The following is a 14,047-nucleotide window of genomic DNA, read 5'->3' as shown; positions in this document are numbered from 1 at the left end:
CAGTCTGATCTCTGTGCTCCGGTGTCATCCCTGCATCAGTAATGCTGACACCACACAGTACTCGAAGGATTTATAGCAGAGTAGCAATCACACACTTATTACATCGAGTGTCTCAAAAGAGAACTTGTTACAAATAATATGGCTTAAGGCCATCTAGTGTCGATAACAGCGGAAGGCTTGGAAGATAAGTGAGTCCATCAACTCCAACGGCATCACTGAGTATAGAACCACGACCGAAAAACTCCTTAATCGTCGTCTGAAAAGTCTGCAACATTAATGTTGCAGCCCGAAAACGGGTCAGCACATGGAATATGCTGGCAAGGTAACACATAGAGAATAATGGAATGCAACAACTATACTATATGCGTATTTGGCTGGTGGAAAGCTCTATGGTTACTGTTTTTGCGTAAAGCCAATTTTTCCCTACTTCAAAGGAATAAAATTAATTACTATCATGGTGGTTGTGAAATATTGAGAATGGTTGACAGCATCCTCAATCCCAATTAAGTAACATCATTAAAACCCATCAAAATTAATTTAGGGTAACATGTTGAGATTCACATGAAAATCCAGGTACTAGATACTCAAGATGTCCATAACCGGGGACACGGCTAATCATGATTAGTTTGTTACACTCTGCAGAGGTTTGCGCACTTTTCCCCACAAGACTCGATCGCCTCCATTTGGTTTCTCGCACTACAGGGTGTTTGAGAAGACGGATGACCGAGACATAGTCTTTCAGAAGCGCTAGCACCTTACGATCGGGTAGACCGTACCACCTACATCCCTTACATCTGCTAGTCTACCACTGTAAGAGTTCGCACAACTTAGTCAACTATGCCAGAGCCCATAATGGCTTGTGGCTGCACACGGAATTTTCTAGTATGAATAATCTCATGATCCCTTTGGGCCTGGGTGGCGGTCCAATAAAAACAGGCAAGTCCTGGAAACCCCAGGTACCTCAATCCACCCAGATGTGTGTTAGGTTGCCACCTTAGATAAACCCTTAATTTTCAATCTCACATCTGTCATGGATATCACTCACCCAATCCACGTCTACTAGCATAGCATGACATAATAAGCAAACGTAGAAGTAACTCCCAAAGGTTTGATAATAAACAGGTAACAGGTACTACCTCATCTACTTCCCATCCCACAGTTTAATTAGATCCTATTCATGCAATGTGTGAAGATTAATCTAATGCAATAAAACTGGGTTGTAGAAAAGGTATGATCAAAGTGTTACTTGCCTTGCTGATGATCCGCGAAACCTAGAGATTCAACGTAATAGGCGGTGCACTCCGGATATTCTATCGCAGACAAACAACAAGCATACAATAAGTACTCATCTAATGCACAGGTAAAACTCAAATAGAAGATCTAACCAGAAAGTTCAACTTAAGAACTCCGGTTGGCAAAAAGAATCAAATCAAACGAAGCAAAAGAAATCAAACGGTGAAAGAAAACAACTTTGTTCTGGTAATCTGGATCTAGGGAAAATTTTACAGTATCAAAAACTTGTTTAAGTTGATTATTCGGAAAGAGGGTTTCGAGACGAAACTCCAGGCGCTTGAATCGCCTGATTCCGATAAACGAGCGAAAAGTTATACTAAAATGAAAATCAGATCAGAAATCGCGATCAGAAAATAACCGCGGAAAATCCGACGAAAAAGACAAACGACGAACAGAATTTTAAAAAAAAAACTGCACGGAAAACGAGGCGGCGGCGGAGCTGGGGCTAGGGTTAGGGTTTAGGCGGCAGCGGCGGCTGGGCTCTCCTCGGGCCGGGGCGGTCGCTATTTAAAGGCCCGGTCGGCAGATTCCTGGCCGGGTACGGCCCGAAGTCGGTTTCCGTTTTTTTTTAAATCCGCTCGGAAGAAAAATAAAAAGAAATACTAAACGGACTCCAAAAATCACGAAATAAATTTTTCCGGGTTCCTAAAATCAAGCCCGATAAAGTGAAAATTTATCTGGGCCCAAACTACAACTTTGAAAAACGCGTATTTTTCCTAAATTCAAATAAAAATACCGAAAAACTCCGAAATAAAACTTATTTGATTTTTTATTAAATCCTCAATATTTCTATATTTTGGGAAAGTCATTTTATTCCCTCTCTCATATTTTTGTAATAGAAATAATTGATGATAAAATAAATAAAATCAAATGATCCTGTTTACATAATTTGAGAAAACTCAAATACGTAAATAACGAAATCCCCAACTCTCTCCGTGGGTCCTTGAGTTGCTTAGGATTTTCTAGGATCAAAACCAAAAGCAAAATAAAATATGATATGCATAATGACCTAATGTATAACATTCCAAATTGAAAATTTGGGATGTTACAAACCTACCCCCTTAAGATGAATCTCGCCCTCGAGATTCGGGTTGGCTAGAAAATAGGTGAGGGTGGTCCTTGAGCAAATCTTCCTCTCGCTCCCAGGTGGCTTCATCCTCCGTGTGGTGGCTCCACTGAACTTTGCAAAACTTGATAACCTTGCTGCGAGTAACTCGGCTGGCAAACTCGAGGATCTTGACTGGTTTCTCTTCATAGGTCAAATTGTTATCCAACTGAATTGCTTCTAATGGTACTGTGTCTCTCAAAGGTATGTCAGCCATCTCCGTGTGACACTTCTTCAACTGAGAAACGTGAAACACATCATGCACTCCTGCCAATACTTCTGGCAATTCCAACTTGTAGGCTACTTCTCCCATACGCTCCAGAACTCGATATGGCCCTACAAATCGTGGCGCTAACTTCCCCTTAACTCTAAAGCGCTTAATCCCTCGAAGTGGGGATACTCGAAGATAAGCTCTATCTCCAACTTCGTAAACTGTCTCCTTGCGTTTAGAATCTATGTAGCTCTTTTGCCTGGACTGGGCTACCTTGAGCCTATCGCGAATCAGCTTCACCTTCTGTTCAGACTCTTTAATCAGATATGGTCCAAACAACTGGCGGTCTCCAACTTCGTCCCATGACATCGGTGTCCTGCACCTCCTTCCGTACAAAGCTTCGAAAGGTGCCATCTTCAAACTGGTCTGATAGCTATTATTGTAAGAAAACTCTGCATATGGCAAATTATCGTCCCAACTAGATCCATAATCTAGCGCACAAGCTCTCAGCATATCCTCCAAAATCTGATTGACTCTTTCAGTCTGTCCATCTGTCTGTGGGTGAAAAGATGTACTAAACTCTAGCCTAGTACCCAAAGTCTCATGCAACTGCTTCCAGAACTTTGAGGTAAACTGGGTTCCTCTATCTGATACAATACTCCTCGGAACTCCATGCAAACATACGATCCTGGTCATGTATATATTTGCCAACTTAGCACTGGTGTAAGTGGTCTTTACTGGGATGAAATGAGCTACCTTCGTCAATCGATCAACTACAACCCAAATCTAGTCATAGCCTGAACGAGTCCTTGGCAATCCCGTGATAAAATCCATGCCTAGCTTATCCCACTTCCATTCGGGTATCAGCAATGGTTGCAACAATCCTGCTGGCTTCTGATGCTCTGCCTTTACTCTCTGACATACATCACAAACTGCTACATACTCCGCAATATCCTTTTTCATTCCGGTCCACCAGAAAATATCCTTCAAATCCAAATACATCTTGGTATTTCCTGGGTGAATCGAATATGGTGAATCATGTACCTCTTGCAGAATCAACTTTCTGATCTCCGAGTCATTGGGCACGTAAACACGGTCTTCAAACCATAGGGTGTCGTGCTCATCCTCACGAAATCCTTTAGCTTTTCCTTTGCTCAGTTTCTCCTTTATAGCGGCAATCTCTTTGTCAGTTTTCTGAGCTTCTCTGATTCTATCCATCAAAGTTGCCTGAATCTCCAATGCTGCTACATAGCCTCTCAGAACTATTTCCAAACATAGCTCACGAAGATTTTCTGCTAACTCCTTGGGTATTTCTCCCATCATTAGTGTATTGACATGGCTCTTGCGGCTTAATGCATCAGCTACTACATTAGCCTTCCCGGGATGATAATGTAATTTCATATCATAATCCTTGATAAGCTCCAACCATCTCCTTTGTCTGAGGTTCAACTCCTTCTGTGTGAAAATGTACTTCAAACTCTTATGATCCGTGTACACCTCACAATGATTCCCAATGAGGAAATGTCTCCATGTCTTCAGTGCATGCACTACGGCTGCTAACTCCAAATCATGCGTAGCATAATTCAATTCGTGGGGCTTCAGTTGTCGTGAAGCATATGAAACAACTCTCCCTTCCTGCATAAGCACTGCTCCAAGTCCTCGACGTGAAGCGTCACAATACACCTCATAATCCTTGGTTTGATCTGGCAAAATCAACACTGGTGAGGTAACCAAACGTTTCTTCAACTCCTGGAAACTAGCCTCACACTCCTCGGTCCATTTGAACTTAGTATCCTTCTTCAACAACTCCGTCATAGGCTTTGCAATCTTTGAGAAATTCTTAATAAATCTCCGGTAGTATCCTGCGAGTCCAAGAAAACTCCGGATCTCTCCAACGGTAGTTGGTGCTTCCCACTTGGTCACGGTTTCAACTTTAGTGGGATCTACTGCTATACCTTCTCCGGATATAACGTGTCCGAGGAATCCTACTTCCTTCAACCAAAACTCACATTTGCTGAACTTGGCATACAACTGATGTTCTCTGAGCTTTCCAAGTACCAAACGCAAATGCTCCTTATGCTCCTCTTCATTCTTCGAATATACCAGGATATCATCAATGAACACTACGACAAACTTATCCAGAAACTCCATAAACACTTTGTTCATCATGTTCATAAAATAGGCAGGCGCGTTAGTCAGTCCAAATGACATAACGGTATACTCATACAGCCCATACCTGGTGGTGAAAGCTGTCTTAGGAATATCCTGTTCTCGAATCTTCAACTGGTGGTATCTTGATCGCAAATCGATCTTGGAAAACACTTTAGCTCCTTGCATTCGATCAAACACATCGTTGATCATTGGTAGTGGGTACTTGTTCTTGATCGTTACTTCATTCAATCCTCGATAATCAACAACCATCCTTAACGATTCATCCTTCTTCTCCACTAGAAGTACTGGCGATCCCCAAGGCGAAGAACTTGGGCGAATATATCCCTTATCCAGTAACTCCTTAATCTGCTTCTTAATTTCCACCAAATCTTTTGCGGGCATCCTATATGGTCTCTTTGATATTGGCCCAGTGCCTGGCAATAGCTTAATCGAAAACTCAATGTCTCTATCCGGTGGCATGCCTGGCAACTCTTCGGGAAATACATCAGGAAAATCCTTTACCACTGGTACTTCCTCCTGCACAACTCCTGTTAGGCAATTCACTTGTGTCCTTTTTGGTACATGCTGGGATACATACTTGATCCTTCTCCCTCCTGGTGTGGTAAGAAAAATTGACTTACTAGCACACTCAATATTCCCTTTATACTTTGATAACCAATCCATGCCTAATATCACATCCAATCCTTGAGATTCCAATACTATTAGGTCTGAGGGAAAAACATAGTTACCAATCCTTAATGGTAACCGATCACACCATAGACTTGCCACATACTCTGCTCCTGGCGAGGTTACTAACATGGGTGACCTAAGGGCTTGGGTTGGTAGGTTATACTTATCCACAAATCCCCTTGAGATGTATGAATGCGATGCACCAGTATCAAAAAGAACGAGTGCAGTAAATGACTTAACCAAAAACTTACCTATTACTGCATCGGGCTGAGCTTCAACCTCCTCCACGCTAACGTGGTTCACCTGTCCCCTGTTGAAAGGGTTCGGCTTCTTCCCAGAACTTCCATTGCCATTTTGGCCTTCAGGACATTCATTTGCAAAATGTCCTGGCTTCGAACACTTATAGCAAGTGACATGGCTCAAGTCCTTCTTGGCTGGGGTTGATGGGGTGCTGCGGTTCTGTCCATTGCTTCCTCCATTTCCATTACCATTCTTGGTGCTATTGTGATTGTGCGAGCTACCTACTCCATGGGTATGCTGAAAATGTCCTCCTGGTCTAGGGGTAAAACGAGGCTTCTGCTGAGCTCCTGAATTATACTTTCCTTGTCCATACTTCCTCTTGCGGTTCTCAATTTGCTGCTGCTTCCCTTCAATCATAAGAGCACGATCTACCAACTCCTGGTAGTTGTTGAAGGTGGCTACCATCAACTACATGCTCAATTCATCATTCAGTCCTTCCAGGAATTTCTCCTGCTTAGCTGCATCCGTAGCAACGTCATCTGGGGCATAACGTGCTAGCTTACTAAACTCCTCCACATAGTGGCCAACTGTCCGTCCTCCTTGGCGCAAGTTACAAAACTCACGCTTCTTCATGGCCATTGCTCCTGCTGAAACATGAGCAGTACGAAAAGCCTGCTGAAACTGGTCCCATGTGACAGTGTCGACTGGGAAGGTGGCCGTGAAATTCTCCCACCAAGATGCTGTGGGTCCTTCTAACTGATGTGTGGCAAACTTAACCTTCTCCACATCGGTGCATCCTGCTGTGGTCAACTCCCTAGCTATCTTGCGGAGCCAATCATCTGCTACTATCGGCTCGGTGCTACTGGAAAACACCGGCGGATTCAGCCTAAGAAAACGGGCTAAGTGGTCAATAGGTGGTGGTGGGTGTGGGTTGTTGTTGTTGTTCCCCTGATTCTGATTCTGAACTAGCAACTGTATCATGGTGTTCTGCTACTGGATCAACTGGGTGAGCTCTGGCGGAAAGGCAAATCCGGGGTCACGTCTCGGAGGCATCTGAGGGTTTAAAAAAGATGAGATATAATAATAGAGGGGGTCTAAAGGGAAAACACTACCCATATGCACATGAGGCAAAAGCACACAATTCACTTCAATCAATCAAACAAGACATACAATCGATCTAGCTATCGCAAGAGTGCTCGGACTACTATATTTACATGGTGGACTACTACTACTGATGAGGTGGTCTACTAGAAATATTCTACGGTTGTAGACTCCATGATATCCGCTCCTGCTTCATCCACATAGTCATCATCGCTACTATCTTGCTCTGAGTCGGTGCCGTCAATGATGATGCAGTCTTCCGGGCTAATCTCCTTGGGTTCTTCGTCTTCATCTACTGGTGTCGGGCCTCCCATAAATATGCCAATCTTCTTTGTTAGGTCGGCATTCTTATCTACCAATACTTCAATTTCTTCTTCATAATCTTCACGTGTAGCCTTGAGTTCTTCCTCTAGTTCCTTGATTCTAGTCTTAGCCTTCTTCAGATCTATCATGTCGGCGCACATCTGATTCTCCTGTCATCGAATGTGCTGGTTTAACTCCTGGATAAAAGCTGCAATTGATCTATCTTTCCTAGGGTTGATCATCTCCCAGTGTTCATCTCGGCGCCCACAAATCTGGTAGATAGTATCCTTGAGATCTTCTCCAATGCGTCCCATGGCGATGTGAGCTGCCATACTCTTTCCTAGACTCCAAGTTGGTGCATCAAAAGAAAACTCTATGGGCTCAGTGACTGGCATGAACGTCCTTCCTGGAACTTGAACTTGAATCATCCAGCGCTCTTCTTCAGGTAAAGTGGCGTTGCAGGTTCCCGTGAAGCTTGGTATTCCTATGTTCAGGTATCTAGTGACTTCCTTCAAGTGGCGTCCAAAGGGTGTATATTCATCCGGTTGGGTGAACTTGTTCCTTGCATCCGCCATCCTGAAGAGTAGAAAAGATGAGAAGTCAGAAAAGAAGAGAGTGATCTAGTGATCTAGGTCTTTAGCTTAGTGGTCGTCTCCTACAGTCAGCGTGTGCTCTGATACCATCTCTGTAGCGACCAGACCTCAAACAGTCTGATCTCTGTGCTCCGGTGTCATCCCTGCATCAGTAATGCTGACACCACACAGTACTCGGAGGATTTATAGCAGAGTAGCAATCACACACTTATTACATCGAGTGTCTCAAAAGAGAACTTATTACAAATAATATGGCTTAAGGCCATCTAGTGACGATAACAGCGGAAGGCTTGGAAGATAAGTGAGTCCATCAACTCCAACGGCATCACTGAGTATAGAACCACGACCTAAAACTCCTTAATCATCGTCTGAAAAGTCTGCAACATTAACGTTGCAGCCCGAAAACGGGTCAGCACATGGAATATGCTGGCAAGGTAACACATAGAGAATAATGGAATGCAACAACTATACTATATGCATATTTGGCTGGTGGAAAGCTCTATGGTTACTGTTTTTGCGTAAAGCCAATTTTTCCCTACTTCAAAGGAATAAAATTAATTACTATCATGGTGGTTGTGAAACATTGAGAATGGTTGACAGCATCCTCAATCCCAATTAAGTAACATCATTAAAACCCATCAAAATTAATTTAGAGTAACATGTTGAGATTCACATGAAAATCCAGGTACTAGATACTCAAGATGTCCATAACCGGGGACACGGCTAACCATGATTAGTTTGTTACACTCTGCAGAGGTTTGCGCACTTTTCCCCACAAGAGTCGATGGCCTCCGTTTGGTTTCTCGCACTACAGGGTGTTTGAGAAGACGGATGACCGAGACATAGTCTTTCAGAAGCGCTAGCACCTTACGATCGGGTAGACCGTACCACCTACATCCCCTACATCTGCTAGTCTACCACTGTAAGAGTTCGCACAACTTAGTCAACTATGCCAGAGCCCATAATGGCTTGTGGCTGCACACGGAAGTTTCTAGTATGAATAATCTCATGATCCCTTTGGGCCTGGGTGGCGGTCCAATAAAAACAGGAAAGTCCTGGAAACCCCAGGTGCCTCAATCCACCCAGATGTGTGTTAGGTTGCCACCTTAGATAAACCCGTAATTTTCAATCTCACATCTGTCATGGATATCACTCACCCAATCCACGTCTACTAGCATAGCATGGCATAATAAGCAAACGTAGAAGTAACTCCCAAAGGTTTGATAATAAACAGGTAATAGGTACTACCTCATCTACTTCCCATCCCACAGTTTAATTAGATCCTAATCATGCAATGTGTGAGGATTGATCTAATGCAATAAAACTGGGTTGTAGAAAAGGTATGATCAAAGTGTTACTTGCCTTGCTGATGATCCGCGAAACCTAGAGATTCAACGTAACAGGCGGCGCACTCCGGGTATTCTATCGCAGACAAACAACAAGCATACAATAAATACTCATCTAATGCACAGGTAAAACTCAAATAGAAGATCTAACCAGAAAGTTAAACTTAAGAACTCCGGTTGGCAAAAAGAATCAAATCGAATGAAGCAAAAGAAATCAAACGGTGAAAGAAAACAACTTCGTTCTAGTAATCTGGATCTAGGGCAAATTTTACAGTAGCAAAAACTTGTTTAAGTTGATTATTCGGAAAGAGGGTTTCGAGACGAAACTCCAGGCGCTTGAATCGCCTGATTCCGATAAACGAGCGAAAAGTTGTACTAAAACGAAAATCGGATCAGAAATCACGATCAGAAAATAACCACGGAAAATCCGACGAAAAAGACAAACGATGAACAGATTTTTTTTTTAAAAAGACTGCACGGAAAACGAGGCGGCGGCGAACCTTGAAAGTCGCGCGGCTCCGGCGGCGGCGGCGATGGCGGCGGGGCTGGGGCTAGGGTTAGGGTTTAGGCGGCGGCGGCGGCTGGGCTCTCCTCGGGCCAGGGCGGTCGCTATTTAAAGGCCCGGTCGGCAGATTCCTGGCCGGGTACGGCCCGAAGTCGGTTTCCGTTTTTTTTAAATCCGCTTGGAAGAAAAATAAAAAGAAATACTAAACGGACTCCAAAAATCACGAAATTTTTTTTGCCGGGTTCCTAAAATCAAGTCCGATAAAGTGAACATTTATCTGGGCCCAAACTACAACTTTGAAAAACGCGCATTTTTCCTAAATTCAAATAAAAATACCGAAAAACTCCGAAATAAAACTTATTTGATTTTTTATTAAATCCTCAATATTTCTATATTTTGGGAAAGTCATTTTATTCCCTCTCTCATATTTTTGTAATAGAAATAATTGATGATAAAATAAATAAAATCAAATGATCCTGTTTACATAATTTGAGAAAACTCAAATACATAAATAACGAAATCCCCAACTCTCTCCATGGGTCCTTGAGTTGCTTAGGATTTTCTAGGATCAAAACCAAAAGCAAAATAAAATATGATATGCATGATGACCTAATGTATAACATTCCAAATTGAAAATTTGGGATGTTACAAGAGCTGAAATTGAAATGTACAAGGAGCTTGAACCATCGACTCGCTTACTGATCTTGAAAGCGATATGCGAAAGACGTGTCGAGGTTCGTGATATTACCATCCTAGGGAGGCAATGAGGTTTTTCAAAGTGCCAATCTTTTCATATGTGCAGTGCGGTAGAGAAATGTTACACCATTTTGATGTTGTATGTCTCACATGTGTTTTGTGTTGCGTATATCAACCCTAACTATGACTGACTGTTTGAACCATGTTCCATTATGTTGATTCAGAGAAAGCTTATTTCTGTTATAGATGAATGAAATATCAATAGTGCAACATGACTAATTTTTGACCTACGAGTAGGAAGTGCATGAGCTGATGCTAGCATGCCCTGACAAAACATGAAAAAACTGGCTCTCTGATGTAACTACCGCCTAAGAGATTGTTTCGATACAGTTATCGTATTTTAGAGAATAATTACCAGGTTCTCTGATGTAGTTGACAGGTTCTCTGATGTATTTTAGAAAATAATTACAACTAGCTCGGCGACAAGGGCTCTGGGTCATCAGCTTCGGCAAGTGGAGGTTCAAGTTCAGGCACGACAAGCTTTTTTCCGTAAAGATGTGAAATTGATGTTTGAATCTTCCTTCTGATCCTGTTAATGATAACGAGGTTCTCTTGATAGAATGTGAAGTTGTCCCTTGTTTTGTTAGCTTTTGCGCTATATTTTGTTCTTCGTCAAACACAAATCGCTACCGATAGGGTGTGCTGTGGACCCGTGGACTTCCATGACACGGCCTTCAGCATTGTTCCAACATGCTCTGGTGCTTGGACTCTATCTGTTTGTCCAACATCGAAGACAACATGATGGTTGCCTTCGTGCCATGGCAGACATTCTTCCTGAAGCGGGAGGACATGCATGTCCTGATTCAATGGTGATGTGTAGATGTGTTGGCCTATCACATGAGCAGCCACATGGTGACTGTCTTCACGAGACTTCTTCTTTCTACCAAGAGCACCGGCTTCCTGAAGGGACAAAACTATGGAGGGGCGGTGAACAGATGATGTTGGAGTACTACATGTGGTGTGTTCCAGTGGCACAAACATGGTAGCCACGTCTAGCTCCATCTCGGTGCTTCCTCTACTCATTAATTTTGCTTTGTGCATGATATCTCCCATATTCTTTGAATTATATATGTGCTTATTCATAATTCATAATGCTTCGATTATTTCTACTATGACGAGTATTTGATATGACTAATGCAGAAAGTTCTTCTCAAACCTTAACTAATTATTTATAAAGTCAGTGTGATTAAAAAAGCAAAAGATCAAGAAATCACACACATATTGGACAGAATATGTAAGCTAGATTTTATAAAGTTAGTAATATTTGTTTTTCTTTTTATGCACTTCCCAAATTTCATGAGCGCAATTAGCAGGTCGGAATGCATGTCCAATATAAAGGGTAGTTCACCGGGATCACGTTAAGTTTTTCTCCCGTTGCAACGCACGGGCATTTGTGCTAGTCACAATTTCAAGTATGAATCAGAAACTTCATTGAAAACCAACAAACTATAATCTCAGTCATTGAAGCAACTGCAATTTATCATAACATAGGAAAGAGTCAATATAGGAGCTTTTCAGCAAGTCCACATACTCAACTACCATTTAGTCTTTCACAATTGCCAACACTCACACGATATTTATTGTTATGAAATTTTAATCAGACACAGAGAAAGATAAGGGCTTATAGTCTTGCCTCCCAACCTTGTACCTCAAGGGTAATGTCAACAATAATAGTTCATGAAAACTCACATCCAATTAGCTATATATATCAGGATCTTTCCAACACATTGTGCTTGCCAAAGGATAAAATGTAAAAAGAAAAGGTGAAGATCACCGTGACTCTTGCATGAAGTATAGGACAAGAATAAAAAGATAAGCCCTTCGCAGAGGGAAGCAGAGGTTGTCATGTGCTTTTATGGTTGGATGCACGAAGTCTTAATGCAAAAGAACGTCACTTTATATTGCCACTTGTGATATGGACCTTTATTATGCAGTCCGTCACTTTTATTTCTTCCATATCACAAGATCGTATAAAGCTTATTTTCTCCCCACTAGTAAATCATACATATTTAGAGAGCAATTTTTATTTCTTGCAATGATGACAACTTACTTGAAGGATCTTACTCAATCCATAGGTAGATATGGTGGACTCTCATGGCAAAACTGGGTTTAAGGATATTTGGAAGCACAAGTAGTATCTCTACTTGGTGCAAAGAATTTGGCTAGCATGAGAGGGAAAGGCAAGCTCAACATGTTGGATGATCCATGACAATATAATTTATCTCACATGTAGGAAAACATAACCCATTACGTTGTCTTCCTTGTCCAACCTCAACTCTTTAGCATGTCATATTTTAATGAGTGCTCATAATCATAAAAGATGTCTAAGATAGTATATTTATATGTGAAAACATCTCTTTCTTTATTACTTCCTATTAATTACAAGATGACCAAAACTATGTTTGTCAACTCTCAACAACTTTTATTCATCATACTCTTTATATGTGAAGTCATTACTCTCCATAAGATCCACATGATCCCTTTATTTCTTTTTATTATTTTTCCTTTATTTTATTCCCTCGAGATCATAGTAATATAATAACGCCCTTGACTCAACACTAATCTTTATTATATATAGCTCACGGACTCGATTACATAGAAGGATAATAAAGCAAAACTCAAAACTAGATCATACTAAAATTTTATTCTACTAGATCAAGATATTACCAAAAGGATCGAACTAAGAAAAACGGTAAAGATAAAAGTGTGATGGTGATATGATACCGGGGCACTCCCCCAAGCTTGGCAGATGCCAAGGGGAGTGCCCATACCCGATACTCAACTCTTCTGAGGTGGTGAAGAAGGTGTTGGTGATGATGGATAGTCGCACATCGAGCGCAGGAGATCCTCCAATTTGCAGATAATGCCCTTGAGTGCGATGATATGCTCCTTCAACAAAATATTTTCACTTGTGAGATACTTGTTTTGAATGCGAGCTAACTCAATCATCTTGAAAGCTTAAATCTCCATTGGGGTAAAGATATTGTGATGAGGTTGAAGGATGTATTCTTCTACTACTGCCGGAACTTGATCCCCCATGGCCTTCTTGATCCCATCATCCTTGTTGATCTCTCCGGGCTCTTCTCTCTTCAGCTCTATCTTCATTAGCCAAGCATCTTTGCCATCATTGTTGGAGGAGGGAGACAACATGATGCCTGGCCTTGACAACCCTGGAGGAAAACGGCTTGAGAAAAAATAGGAGATATTTGCGTGGTACGGTGGTCAAAACCTTCGGGAGATTATATAATGAATTTTACCGACCAAAAGAAGTATCGTGCAAGAAAACGGAGTCCGGAGAGCACACAAGGTGCCCACGAGGCAGGGGGGCGCCCAGGGGGGTAGGGCGCACCCTCCACCCTCGTGGACGCCTCGTATCCTTCCCGGACTTCTTCTTATTTTCCTATTTTCTTAAATATTCCAAAACGGAGAAAAATTGCTATTAGAACTGTTCTGGAGACGGTTTACTTACCGTACCTCATACCTATTCCTTTTCGGAGTCTGAAACATTCTGGAAAGTGTCCCTTATGTATTCCTCCGGGGTTACGGTTTCAATAACATTAGTTTCAATATTTATTGGATTACCTGAGATATAATGTTTGATTCTTTGACCGTTCACCACCCTCGGATTTGTGCCTTCGAAGTTGTTGATTTTTATGGCACCGGAACGATACACCTCCTTGATGACGTAAGGACCTTCCCATTTAGAGAGGAGTTTTCCTGCAAAAAATCTTAAACGAGAGTTGTATAACAATA

Source organism: Triticum aestivum, chromosome 3A (assembly GCF_018294505.1).
Source record: "Triticum aestivum cultivar Chinese Spring chromosome 3A, IWGSC CS RefSeq v2.1, whole genome shotgun sequence".
NCBI lineage: Eukaryota > Viridiplantae > Streptophyta > Magnoliopsida > Poales > Poaceae > Triticum > Triticum aestivum.
This window is presented reverse-complemented; position numbering follows the sequence as displayed.